Source organism: Amblyraja radiata, chromosome 11 (genome assembly GCF_010909765.2).
Source record: "Amblyraja radiata isolate CabotCenter1 chromosome 11, sAmbRad1.1.pri, whole genome shotgun sequence".
In the NCBI taxonomy this organism is placed as follows: domain Eukaryota; kingdom Metazoa; phylum Chordata; class Chondrichthyes; order Rajiformes; family Rajidae; genus Amblyraja; species Amblyraja radiata.
Window position 1 is genome coordinate 28010562 of NC_045966.1, and position 15338 is coordinate 28025899.

The window sequence follows — 15338 nt, forward strand, 5'->3', positions numbered from 1 at the left end:
TCGTGTCTTAACAATGTTTATCAAATACTTTTCTACAAGTAAGAATGTGTAAAAATATACATATTCTCCCATTCCTTGCATTTTCTCTGTTGTTTATTACATGAAAAATAGGAGACTTGTTATTTGTCCATATGGGAGGACAGTTCCCCTCCCACCCCCCCCCCCCCCCACCCCCCCCCCACCTCCCCCCCCCTCCCACCCCACCCCCCCCCCCCCCCCCTCCCCCCTACATCATAGAATGTGAGCCAATCGTTTTAACTTTCCTCCTATAAAATATCCCTTAAACCTACCTCATTGACCAAGCTTTCTAACACAATTCTGAATATATATCAATGCAAGCCGTGGCCATTGCATTTTTATTTACAGAAGAGCACCCAAAATTTCTCATTGATTGTTATGTTGGGCAATTCATCCTTGTATCCTTGTACTGTATACAAGGCATACAAGTAAATATTATCATAACAAACATATTATTAAGTAGCATCTAAGAGTTGTAGGTATAAAAAATGTAGCATTTCAGAATTCTGGTTGCCCAAAGCAAAAATAAAGTAGAATTTGGATTGCTAAGCACTGTAATTTAGTCCGCATTCAATTGAATGGAAAATAAAACATTTATTGAAAATTGGAGACTTATTGTGTGAATGAGGACATCTGCAATTTTCATTCTGAACTTCATCATGCATCAATCATTCAGGTTGCTAGTCCAGAACCATGACCATTAAGGTGGACAAACAGATCCAACTTTAAGGCAGGCCATGTGCATGGAAAACTTCCGCACCTTCACATTCGACATCATTAATAAGGAATAGAAAGCCATAGTCAGAGAGTATATAGTGAATATAGGAAGGATTGTTAAAAGAAAGGACAAGCCTTAAAATGACTTATTTTGAATGTATTGGTACATATATATATATATATATATATATATATATATATATATATATATATATATATATATATATATATATATATATATCTATATATATATATATATATATATATATATATATATATATATATATATATACAATGATCACTTTGAAATCACTAGTGTGGTTGTATAAACTAGAATTGCTCTCTATTGGAACAGCAGCTGCAAAATTACATAGTAGACATCCACTTGACACAAGTGGTCCTGGAAACTAACTATGGTACTTGTGCCGATAATGATTGATTTCTCAGTGGATTCCAATCACCTCCTTGAGAGATGTACATAAACTCCAAGTCATGGCATACTGATTAGAATAACGGAGACCTATACACTCTGGAGAATTGTGAAATATAACATGTGGCAGAGAAAAGTCATTTATTGAATGGTTTATGCACTAGAACCACAAAACAAAGGCATTAGTTACCATTAAAACACAAAAGTCCCTTTCAGGTTATGTTGCGAGGTCCCAAATATTTACCTGGCCACTTCATCTCATCAACAAATGCCATAATCGCATCTGATGGGCTGTCAATGACTTGTCATGTATTATCATTATACAGGTATAAAAGGTATAAAACATTGATTTGATTTTTGGGGAGATTCTTCCATTGGATTTCTCCTATGTAAAGCTTTACCTTCTTGGTTAGAGCTGAGCAACAATAAATATTAGATAAAGGGGTTCATCATTTAAAATAGAGATGTGTTGAGATTTCATAGACAATGTTGAATCTCTGGAATTCAATACTTGAGAGTTGGGGAGATTAGATTTTTTTGAAGTATTAAAGGTGGAAGTAGATATTATTTGGGTGAAAATAGATATTTGTAATTGAGGGATCTCGGTAACTCTCACAGAAGAGTAGTTGAGGCCAGCAGAGATCAGCCATGATCACATTGAATGGTCGGGTGGTTTGGATGGCCTACTTCTCTCCTATTATCTGGTCTTCTTGTGCACCACGAACAGGTGACAACTCTTGTTCTGATAGTTTGTTTCCATTTCCCACCAGCTGATGTATCAACCTGCTTTGCTGTTCAGACACTGAGCAGACATTTCCCCTCTTTACTCTGAGTGTTCTCACTGATCAACAACACATTCCATCACATTTCCTGTTTGCAATTTCCTTTAACAAGTGGAGCTGAAATTGCCACTGTGCAATAATAATAATAATAATGGATGGGATTTATATAGTGCCTTTCTAATACTCAAGGCGCTTAAGGTACAATGGCATCACACCTAATTGTAGCACTTACAAAATTGTGAGATTTTAAAAATCAAGTCTGCAATTTATCCCATCAGGTAAAGCATAAAAAGAAGTTTAATTTGACACCTAATTCACTTTCATATCTTCAGTATTAAAAATGTTATGGCCATTTGTATACTCGGAAATTAGCATCTTGTTCCCTGTTGCTTTTCTATTGACAACACAAAAGCTGTGATCGAGGACGGTCAAAAGCCCATAACTTTCTTAAAAATTAAGAGAACAATTACATTTTCAGTTATTATAGAATGAAACATTCTGAAACAAATATAAAACATCTTTCTTGAATTACCTGAAATTAAAACATATAATTAGTTGGTTACCTAATTGTAGCAAAATTGACTGTTGCTTGCATCATGGTGGGAAGTAAAAATTACCTACCAACGATACCATGACTCTAGTGATTGCTTTGATAGGCAGTTTAATTAACCACATTTTGGCAAGGAGAGCTCAGTGCTGCAATTGTTTACTGTCAGCTAGTTAGAAAAGAAACCCATTAAAAATCAGTTTGTTTTATGCACGTTCAAAAATACAGAAATGTTTGCATGCGACAACTAGATCCAATAGCTTAACTGATTTGTACATTAGATTGAGGTGAAATTACGATCTAGCTTTGCTAAATTTATTACTTTTGAAATTACAAGAAGTGTTACCTTTTTTTGCATGCGAAAAGAAACAATGTCTTGCTTTACTGAAGGATTTGTGTTATGAGAGAGCTAATCAATGTCCCTTTTGGAAGATACAGGAAAACCAAAAACCACACTTGTGAGATTGCAGTTTATTTTACAATTAAATAGCTCAATGTAAATTCATCAAGTAACAGTACAATTTGACTCAGTTATTGCTAAGGATGTTGAACCCAACACAATATTCAGCAAGGACCAAAATGTAGCAGTGATTTAGTAAGAAACGTGGGGAGAGGGAAACCTTATATCTCTGTATTAATTGAAAAGTATTGATCCTCTAACACCAGATAATTTATTAAAAAAGTGATAGCCAAGTAATAATTTGATCAATTTTTGATTAACCTGATACAAAAATATATTTATTCAAACTGTGGCACAAGGTAATTGATAGCATTTGTTTTAACACAAACATTAGTTTCAAAATCATACATTTTAAACATTAAATAGTATGAAATTCTATGGAGGCACATTTCCAGACAATAATAATCTACATGAATAATCAGTATTGCACTGATTGGAAACTTGCTGTTCAAAATCACTCAGTCTTCTCAAATTACATAGGCAAATTTAACGGAATAAATTTACTTTAATCCAGTATCTGTTTCATATAATTATTTATATAGAAATAAGAATATCTATATACAATCAGGCTCAAAATCATTTAAAAGCAAATTTATTGAAACTAAGACAACTTCTTATGCATTTTCTTGGCATAACAAAACTTATGTTTTAAATGTTATTTATTTTCAATGAGCTTCTTGAAGATTTATGGTCACATCACTTATTTGTTATAGTAATTTACAGTTCTCATAGGTTTCTTCTGAATTGTTCCTAATGTGAATGAGTCACCTCCTAAATCTGTCTGTAATGTCTGTTTAACACATAGCAACAGTGACCTGCCTCCGGAGATCCATAGATTTTTTTGGTAACATTTATTGATTACACTTGATACATAGCTACTTAACAGGATTACAGCACAGTGCTGAACACATTGCCCATGGCTCTGGTTCCATTGTTAAATTAATCTTTTAGGTCAGAGACCGCGACCCCTAATACCTAGAAGTGAACATCTGAATTCTGGCATATGCTGATGAAATGTGTTCAGAAAAAATTCTGGCATTTTGAAAGGTTATAAGAAATGTTGATGAATGGAAAAATATTGTTTTAAATATGCCATAATTGGGATCTGGGGAAAGGCTTTTAATAGGCACACTGATACTTTCATAATGAAAGAAATGTGTGCAATAAAAACAGGATAAAGAACAATATGGCAGATTGAGGGATGTTTAGTCTGAGGAATCTCCTACTCCGCATTTCTTTCCCATCAAACAAAATTATTGTGTTTTCATAAGGGTTCAGTAACATTATAGCACAGAAGGAGGACATTTGGCCCATTGAGTCCTTGCCTTCTATCTGTCATGAAATCTAGACAGTTTCATTCCCCTGTCCGACCCAAATTAATTTCTCTCAAATTCCTACTGAATTTCCTTTTACATTTTTTACACAACTTCCCTAATCCTCCAGTATCCAAACCAGAACTAGTACTTGCACCCCTCTTGATCAGAGGCAGATATTTTCATCAATTTCCATCAGCAATGTGCAAAACCTTTAATGGCAATAAAATGAATTGGTATAATTTCACAATGAAATGCATTTACATGAGTAAGTTCACACTGATTAGTAAAGCTGTTTTTTTGCCTCCATTTCCTTTCCACAAACAGTTATCTCATTATTCCTACAATCTAATACCTGGACTTCCCAACTGGCTTTAACTATTTCTGCATCATTTGACTAGCGATAAGTGTAGAAAATTTACTGTTCTAAATATTTTAATTGGCTTGATCAGAACTTATCATTTTACCATTTACTTCAGCACTATTTACTTGCAACTGTTTTATAGATATAGCTAATAGATTGAGTGCCCTTTAGAGACAAAGAGAGAGTGGGTGAAAACTGAGTAAGTAGGGAACAAAGCATTAGAGAGCTCTCACACTGACATGCTAAAGGCCACTGGTGCAGTGAACCATATCACTGCTGGAAATTATGAGTGTGCACAATTCAAATGACTTCACGGAAAGAGACTTGGTCTCCACTTCATTGACATAGTTGTTTCTGTTTTTGTAATTAACGTCAAGAGTGTTTAATTGTCATATGGAACAATGAATAATAGAACACATAATTTCTTACTTGCAGCAGCTTAATAGGCCTGTAAACACAATACTCATAGATAACATATAATAAACAAACAAAAAGAATGAATTACCCTGAAACTAGTGCAAAGACTGAAGTCCTTGTGGCAACTAAACACGGTCCACAGTTTAGTTAGTGCCTTGTAGTGTTCATGAGCCTGATGGTTGTTGGGAAGAATCTATAAATGAACCTGGAGTTTTTTTAGACCGCTATACCTTCTTCCTCATGATAGGATTGAAATGAAAGCGTGGTCAGAGGGATGTGGCTCTTTGATAATACTTGCTGCCTTTTTGTAGCAGTGCCTCCTTTTGATGGTGAGGAGGTCAGTTCCCACGATGGACAGGGTAGTCAGAAAAGAAAATAAGTTAGAATGTCAAATGTGTGCAAGAGAGCATCCTCATACAGGTCGACCCCAGATTACGAACACCCAACTTATGAACCCTCCTTACATACAAACCAACATTTGGGAGACTCGCGGGATGGATAAGGAAGTATTTGTGGGTGGCCATGGGTCAGCAGGTGTCTTATGCTGGGTGGTAGGACATTTCCATGTGTCCTCTCTCCCCACGTCTCCCCCACCACCAATCCCCCACCTCGAGCAGCAACAATTTGAGGGTGGGTCGAACCACAAAAAGCTGGGAGCACAGTACAGTCTCACTCGCTTAATTTTGGAATCAATCAGACCGGCTGGCGGCTGCTCTTCCCATACCTACTTGCTCTCCCGTCACAGTTGTTTCTGCGATTCTCACCCACAGATTGTTTTTGTTCCTTTCTTACTTACAAATAGTTTGAGTTAGGAACAGATCTCAAGCAGGGAACTCAGTCATAACCCGGAGACCACCTGCAGGTGATGCAGATCATTCTTCCTTTATTATCTTCTGCATTAATAAGATGCACCCTGACAACATGTCTTCATTACCATGCATCCACTTCCTGCCCTATTTCTCTTTCAGCTCAGCAAGACCAACGGGACCATCACAGACACCACAGTGCATGGAAAGAACAATTAAAGATATGCCAGAGCACCAGCCTAAAGTTAGAGACTGTTTTTGCTAGCCTCCTGATTTCTCAAAGTGCAGCACACTGCAGAAGTACTTGATAAATGGGCGAGTAGTCCTTTCAACGGTTATAATGGATGAAGTAACTTGACAACCAGCAACAAGTGCTTAAAGCCAGAAAATATGACCCAATTTCAGTTGTAAATGCTTCTCACGAGCATTGTACAATGAAACACCTCCTCTGTGTAAGTACCAGGTCCCAGATTTCTTGCACACACACCCTTGGAAGAAATGGGTTAAATTTTGTGCACTGCCAAGGTAGACCCAGATTCTGCAATTTACTCATAAAGGTATCAACATTTAGTCACCTTACCTTCATAAACAAATGACAATGTGATTGAATTTCTGGGCCAAAATCCAGAAGAATCATGATGGAGTTTAGTTCAGTTTAGTTTAGTTTAGATTGGAGGTACAGCGCGGAAGCAGGCCTTTTGGCTTACCGAGTCTGCGCCAAACAGTAATCCCCGCACATTTAAGGGGCTGTCCCACTGTACGAGCTAATTCAAGAGCTCTCCCGAGTTTAAAAAAATCAAACTCGTGGTAAGCACGTAGGATGTACGTTGCGGGTACGTCGGAGCTCGGGGCGTCTCTTAGCGGCTCGTAATGCAGGTACTTGGGAAATGCGGTAAGCTCGTGAAGACTTGTGAATATTTTTCAACATGTTGAAAAATGCCCACGAGAGCCTCCAGTACTTTCGAGCAGCTATATTAATAGCAAAAGGATAACGAGGGATAAAATTGGTCCATTGGAGAGACAGAGTGGACCACTACCTGCAGAGCCAAAAGAGATGGGGGAGATATTGAACAATTTCTTTTCTTCGGTATTCACCAAGGAGAAGGATATTGAATTATGTGAGGTAAGGGAAACTAGTAGAGTAGCTATGGATACTATGAGTTTCAAAGTAAAAGAAGTACTGACACTTTTGAAAAATATAAAAGTGGATAAGTCTCCAGGTCCTGACAGGATATTCCCTAGGACATTGAGGGAAGTTAGTGTAGAAATAGCCGGGGCTATGACAGAAATATTTCAAATGTTATTAGAAACGGGAATAGTCCCCGAGGATTGGCGTACTGCGCATGTTGTTCCATTGTTTAAAAAGGGTTCTAAGAGTAAACCTAGCAATTATAGACCTGTTAGTTTGACTTCAGTGGTGGGCAAATTAATGGAAAAGATACTTAGAGATAATATATATAAGCATCTGGATAAACAGGGTCTGATTAGGAATAGTCAACATGGATTTGTGCCTGGAAGGTCATGTTTGACTAATCTTCTTGAATTTTTTGAAGAGGTTACTAGGGAAATTGACGAGGGTAAAGCAGTGGATGTTGTCTATATGGACTTTAGTAAGGCCTTTGACAAGGTTCCTCATGGAAGGTTGGTTAAGAAGGTTCAACTGGTGGGTATAAATGCAGGAATAGCAAGATGGATTCAACAGTGGCTGAATGGGAGAAGCCAGAGGGTAATGGTGGATGGCTGTTTGTCGGGTTGGAGGCAGGTGACTAGTGGGGTGCCTCAGGGATCTGTGTTGGGTCCTTTGTTGTTTGTCATGTACATCAATGATCTGGATGAAGGGGTGGTAAATTGGATTAGTAAGTATGCAGATGATACCAAGATAGGGGGTGTTGTGGATAATGAAGAGGATTTCCAAAGTCTACAGAGTGATTTAGGCCATTTGGAAAAATGGGCTGAATTATGGCAGATGGAGTTTAATGCTGATAAATGTGAGGTGCTACACCTTGGCAGGACAAATCAAAATAGGACGTACATGGTAAATGGTAGGGAATTGAAGAATACAGTTGAACAGAGGGATCTGGGAATAACCGTGCATAGTTCCTTGAAGGTGGAATCACATATAGATAGGGTGGTAAAGAAAGCTTTTGGTATGCTAGCCTTTATAAATCAGAGCATTGAGTATAGAAGCTGGGATGTAATGTTAAAATTGTACAAGGCATTGGTGAGACCAAATCTGGAGTATGGTGTACAATTTTGCTCGCCCAATTATAGGAAGGATGTCAACAAAATAGAGAGAGTACAGAGGAGATTTACTAGAATGTTGCCTGGGTTTCAACCACTAAGTTACAGAGATAGGTTGAAGAAGTTAGGTCTTTATTCTCTGGAGCGCAGAAGGTTAAGGGGGGACTTGATAGACGTCTTTAAAATGATGAGAGGGATAGACAGAGTTGATGTGGACAAGCTTTTCCCTTTGAGAATAGGGAAGATTCAAACAAGAGGACATGACTTTAGAATTAAGGGACAGAAGTTTAGGGGTAACATGAGGGGGAACTTCTTTACTCAGAGAGTGGTAGCGGTGTGGAATGAGCTTCCAGTGGAAGTGGTGGCGGCAGGTTCGTTGGTATCATTTAAAAATAAATTGGATAGGCATATGGATGAGAAGGGAATGGAGGGGTATGGTATGAGCGCAGGCAGGTGGGACTAAGGGAAAAAAGTTGTTCGGCACGGACTTGTAGAGCCGAGATGGCCTGTTTCCGTGCTGTAATTGTTATATGGTTATATGGTTATATGGTTATTACCATAATTCTCTGAGTTCGAATCAGAGGAAACCCGGGAGAATTCTTGAATTAGCTCGTACAGTGGGACAGCCCCATAACACTATCCTACACCCACTAGGAACAATTTACTATTTTACCAAGCCAACTAACCTACAAACCTGTATGTCTTTGGATTGTGGGAGTAAACCGGGGCATCCGGAGAAAACCCAAGCAGGTCACGGGAAGACTCCATACAGTACAATCTCCGTACAGACAGCACCCATAGTCAGGATCAAACCCGGATCTCTGGCACTGTATAGCAGTAACTCTACTGCTGCGCCACTGTGCCGCCCTTCGCCCTATGTTAACATTGAGGAAAAGCAAACTTAAGTAATTAATTTTGCAGGAATTCACACATAAATCTGAACCAATCTGCAGAATAACATTGTATCTGACAAAACATACACATTATCAAAGAGACTGATTTAAAAGATTCTCCTGCTTCTGTTTCAAATCAATGACTGATTTTCACAAACCAAAATCTTTCCTTTTGCTACTTTTCTTTCTTTGATTAATTTCTCAATAAAAAGACCAAATCCTTGAAAAAGCAACAAACAACTGTGAGCAGCAGGCAATGAACACGGTGTTGATTGGGGAGCTGTACCAGACCTGGAATGTTTATTGAAGCAGTCAGCAAAGTGTAAAAATTGCTGGTTTAACGCTAGATGCAATGTGCTGTTATCGATCTCCTTTGTCCACTTCACCACAAGCAATTAATCTCTCATGAGTAGTTTCCACTTTAAGATTGATCATTAAAAAACTCAAGCTAATCTTGGCAAGGCTTGAGTATCGTCAGATCATCATATATCATTGATATTATGCCCGCTATATTCAGATATGCTTTATTCTTGCGAGATAACATAGGTGAGTCACATTAAACTCTGGCATTGATGTACGTTATGAAGATTCAGATTCAGATTCAGATGAGTTTATTGTCATGTACATAAGGTACAATGAAATTCCTTACTCACGTGAAGCTCAAAGAGAAAAAAATATGCTTGGTAATGATTTATACAAGAACTTAGAACAATGCAGAATAGGAATAGGCCCTTCGGCCCACCATGTCTGTGCTAAACATAATACATGCGTTCCCTGCATATTCATGTGCTTTATCTAAAGGCCTCTTGAATATCACTATCATATGTACGTCAACCACTAGCCCGGCATCGCGATTCTATGTATAAAAACACTTGCCCTTACAACTTTTCCCTCTCACCGTAAGTATATGCCCCCAAGTATTAGATGTTTTCAACCTTGGTAAAATGTTCTGACAGTTAGATAATGGTAATCTGTGCTTCTCATAATTTTATAAATTTCTATTCAATGTCCCCTCAGCCTCTGGTGCTCCAGAGAAAACATTGCAAGTTTATCCAACCTCTCCTTGTACCTAATGTCCTCTAATCAAGGCAGTATCTTAGCGAATCTCTTCTGCACCCTCTCCAAAGCCCACACATTCTTATTGACCAGACTGCACACAATGCTCCAAAAGTAGCCAAAGAAAGTAAACGCTGCCGTGCTTTTTTAATCACTGCATCAATGTGAATGGGGACTAGATTAGGTTGCTGGTCATATTGATGCCAAGGAACTTGAAGGTCAACCAACTCTACTACTTTACCATTGATGAGCACACAAAGTACTGGAGTAACTCAGCAGGTCAGGCAGCACCTCTAGAAATCATGGATAAGTGACATTTCAGGTCGAGACCCTTTTTCAGACTTCTTCAGTTGTGATCCGAAATGTCACCTATCCAGGTTGTCCAGAGATGCTGCTTAAACCTGTTGAGTTACACCAGCACTTTGTGGCCTGGTATTAACCAGCATCTGCAGTTTTTGTGTTGAAACTATTTATGGGTATAGGCTTGAGTTTATGCCCCAACCCACTTCCTTTGGTCAAGGATCAACTCCTTCATCTTGCTGACATTAAGGGCTAGATGTTCTGATGACATGACATAATTTTCCCAATCTTTTTCCTGCATTTTACCTCAATGTTGTTGTAGATCTGGCAGCTTTGGTAGCAAAAACAGGAAGGCAGATTACTATCTAAATTACATCAAGTTGGGACAAGGGGAAGTACAATGGGATCTGGGTGTCCTTGTACATCAGTCTATGAAAGTAAGCATGCAGGTACAGCAGGCAGTGAAGAAAGCAAATGGCATGTTAGCCTTTATAACAAGAGGAATCGAATATAGGAGCAAAGAGGTCCTTCTTCAGTTGTACAGAGCCCCAGTGAGACCACACCTGGAGTATTGTGTGCAGTTTTGGTCCCCTAATTTGAGGAAGGACATTCTTGCTATTGAAGGAGTGCAGCGTAGGTTTACAAGGTTAATTCCCGGGATGGCGGGACTGTCTTATGCTGAGAGAATGGAGCAGCTGGGCTTGTACACTCTGAAGTTTAGAAGGATGAAATGGGATCTCATTGAAACATATAAGATTGTTAAGGGCTTGGACACGTTAGAGGCAGGAAACATGTTCCCGATGTTGGGGGAGTCTAGAACCAGAGGCCACAGTTTAAGAATAAGGAGTAAGCCATTTAGAACGGAGACGAGGAAACACTTTTTCTCACAGAGAGTGGCGAGTCTGTGGAATTCTCTGCCTCAGGGGGCAGTGGAGACAGGTTCTCTGGATGCTTTCAAGAGAGAGCTAGATAGCTCTTAAAAATAGCGGAGTCAGGGGATATGGGGAGAAGGCAGGAACGGGGTACTGATTGGGGATGATCAGCCATGATCACGTTGAACGGCGGTGCTGGCTCGAAGGGCCGAATGGCCTACTCCTGCATCTATTGTATATTGTCTATTGTCTATTGTCTATCTGGCCAACAACATTGACAACGTTAAAGATCGAGTTAGCATCATACTTGGCAATACCGTCCTGGGTGTACAAGGAGTAGAGCAAAGGATTGAATCATTAGGTCATAATAAGGCCATAAGCGATAGGAGCAGAATGAGGCCATTTGGCTCATCAAGTCTCCTCCGCCATTCAGTCATGGCTGATCTATCTCTCCCTCCTAACCCCATTCCCCTGCCTTCTCTGCATAACCCCCGACACCCGTACTAATCAAGAATCTATGTAGTTCTACCCTGCACAACCCTGAGGAACACCAGTGTTGAGATTCAGGGTGGAAGAAATGCAATGACTAATTCTAACAGACTGAGCCCAGTCATGAAGCCCAGAAGCCAGTTGCAAATAGTTGATGAATGTAGTCGTTAGCAGTGAGGGAAGATCATCATCTATTTGACACTGGTGCGTGCAACCAGTAGCAATTCTGCAAATGTCAGAAATATTAAAATATCTACAATAAACTGAATTTAATTATTTTCACTACTCAAGATTGATACACTGTGGTTTTTTCAAAAGATCGCGTTCATTTATTCTCTTCTGAAGAAAATTGACTTATCTAAATCCTGTGAGTCACCACATTTAGTATATTAACTTTCACTAACCCACCAGAGAAAAATAGAACTTATTAAAAGGATATAAAACAATAGCTTACTCTGGGTGGTATAATAACACTATTACATCCATGTCACTTTGACTAATCTATGGAGAGATATAGCCACTAACTTTTATGTGAAACTGAAGGGAGAATAAATCACTTTAGTGGCAGCCTCAATGAAAATTACGTGCTGAATTTAATATGGAACTATTGTAAATCTGTGGCTCTCTGAACAGCCTGGCTGTGAAAAGTAAGATCAGATTAAATCAAAGTGCAGATAGCTGTCAATACTATATAACTCTCCTCTTTCCCATTGCTATTGCATTTCAGCAGTCATGGTTCTCAACCACTTTAATTTTGAATTGCCACCACATTTATTTTATATGATGTTTAAACTTTGTTTATCTTCTCCAAGACCAAATGATTCTAATGTGAGTGAAGGTATTTATTTTTCAAATTTTTTTCCCTTGAATTCATTGTCCATCTGTGACCTGTCTAATCCGTTCATATTTTGAAAAGGTTGTACCGACTGCTCTGGATCCTATGCTGATCATAACATTATACTGCTGGTGCTTCACCTGGTTGACAGGAACTCATTTTTATTCTGTAAACAAAATACTGCAGATGATGGAAATTTGAAGTAAACCTAAAATATGTTGGCTGGTGGAAACCATGGCAATTAAAGAACAGAAATAATGTTTCAGGTCATTAACTTTTCAACAACATGCATGTTATTTCTCACAAAGGTAAATTAGAGATTTAGGTTCAGTGAATTAAATACTTCTGAAATTTGGAAAAAAAGACTAATATTTTTAATAGTAACCTTAAAATATCCGATTTTCACAAAAAACAAATTAAAGTATTAAAAAGTGCAGTTGCTGGAAAGCTTGTAATAAAAACAGAAAATACTGGAAAAACCTAGCTGGTCGGGCAACATCTGTGGAAGGAGGAGCAGTCAACATTTTGAATTCATGACGCTTCATCAGACCTGGGAAAAAGTGAGATACAAGTCAGTTTTCGATAGGAGTTTTCAGTTAGGGATGGATTTACAGAATTGAGAATGTCTCAGATCGGGCCAGTTGACATCCATCCTCCTTCCCTTCCATGACTCCCTTATCAAGTAAACTTCCTCACATGCCCATCAGCTCCCTTTTGATTCTTTTCCTCCTTATCTACACTGGGGTAATTTACAGTGGCCAATTTATCTACTACCATGTCCTGGGAATATGTGAGGACATACAAAGAGAATGTGCAAATCCCACATGGACAGCACCCAAGGTCATGTCCAAACTTTACTTTAGACTTCAGAAATACACCATGCAACGGGCCCTTTGGCCTACTAAGTCCGCGCCGACCAGCGATCACCCTGTACATTAGGGACAATTTACAATTTTAAGGAAGCCAATTAACCAACAAATCTATCCATCTTTGGAGTGTGGGAGGAAACCGGAGCACTCATAGAAAGCACACGTGGTCGCAGGAAGAATGTGCAAACTCTGCACAGACAGCGCCCGTAGTCAGGATCGAACCCGGTTCTCTGGCGCAGTGAGGCAGCGCCTCTATCGCTGCACCACTGTTCTATCCGGCTAGAAAACTGATAAAAGCAAGAATAGAAGGTAACGAAATAGATAGGGAATCTGGCAAGAGAGCAGGCTCTGTCTGTCAATTTCTACACGTTACAACAAGGTTTGAGAATTCTATGAGACAATGTTGTTGCCTAATTTTATTTTTGAGAGTGAGTAGACATTACTCACAGAGCTGGTAGACGAATACATGATGAGCCAAAAAGGGAGTGAAAAGCGTAAACTGGATGATAAGAGAATGAATTCAAATAGTAGAAATGTTGTACGTTCAGACTTAACCTGAGAGAATCTATTTTGTTATTCCATTGCAGTATTGAAGGAACACTGCATGTCAAAAGTGCTTTCAGATGAGGTGCTAAACCAAGATCCTTCAAGTGAACATGAATGATCCCAAATTACCTCATCAAAGAAGAACGTGGATGATTCCCCTGATATCCATGTTCATCCCTCAATCAAAATGAGTAAAATAATATTGCTGGTCATTGCAAAATACTTTGGTTGGTTTTCATGTACCATGTATAATAATATTGGGTGCACTTCAAAATTAAAAAACTTGGTAAAGCATTTTGAAAAGTGCAGGAGTAATGAAAGTCTCTTTGTAAGTATATGCCCTTTGTAAAATGCCATTCCTATATTTAAAAAAAACCATTTGAAAACTGAGTTTTAGAAATGTTTAAAGGACTATTGGCCAAATGCTGACAAATGTGACTAGCTCAGATGGATACCTTGGTTGGCATGGATGAGTTGGACCAAAGGGTCTGTTGTGTCTGGACACATATTGAGATGTCAGTTTTATGGGATCCAATATAGAAAACATTTATTAATTTATTGCTATTGTATTCACAGTGCCTTTCTTAAGCACATTGTAAACTACAGGAAATTACCACAAAAGCGACGTTATATCATTAAAGATTCAAAAAGGTTTAATGTTTCCCAATAAATGGTGACACTTACTTTTAAAAGACAATCTTAGTCTTTTTTCTCATATCTGCTTTATGGAGATTTTATCATAAAATATCCAGTAATAAACTGGTGTTTTGCACATTATTTGAAATAACTACCATTTAGTAATCCAAATGTTGGGAGTATAGACAATAGTGTTTATTAAAACGTAGATCTTATCAAAACGTGTTATTAGTTTTAATCACAGGGAGCATTTATTTGAAATCTCTATACTTATAAAACTCTGATCTTGTATTTGGATTTGGATTTGGATTTGGATTTGGATGTGTGTGTGTGTGTGTGTGTGTGTGTGTGTGTGTGTGTGTGTGTGTGTGTGTGTGTGTGTGTGTGTGTGTGTGTGTGTGTGTGTGTGTGTGTGTGTGTGTCCTTGTGCGTTCTCACATCTTCGTGAAAAAATGACGTGGTAACGGTACCATTTTTACATATTCCGGTAGAGATTTTTCCCATGGAGTCCAAAATTCCTTATCTGAAAATTTCTGGCTTTATTTCTCAAGTTATTACTGAAAATGTTCAAAAATTTGAAAAAACTGAATTTAAAAACCAGTGACTTTAGCTGATGACATCACAATGGGTCTGTTCTGTGTGCCCCTCTTCCATGCGCTGCGAGTGACTTCACCCCCCCCCACGACCACTCCGCCCCCCCCCCCCCCAGCGCGGTTATTCAAAGGATTCGGCTGGCTCACTCGGATG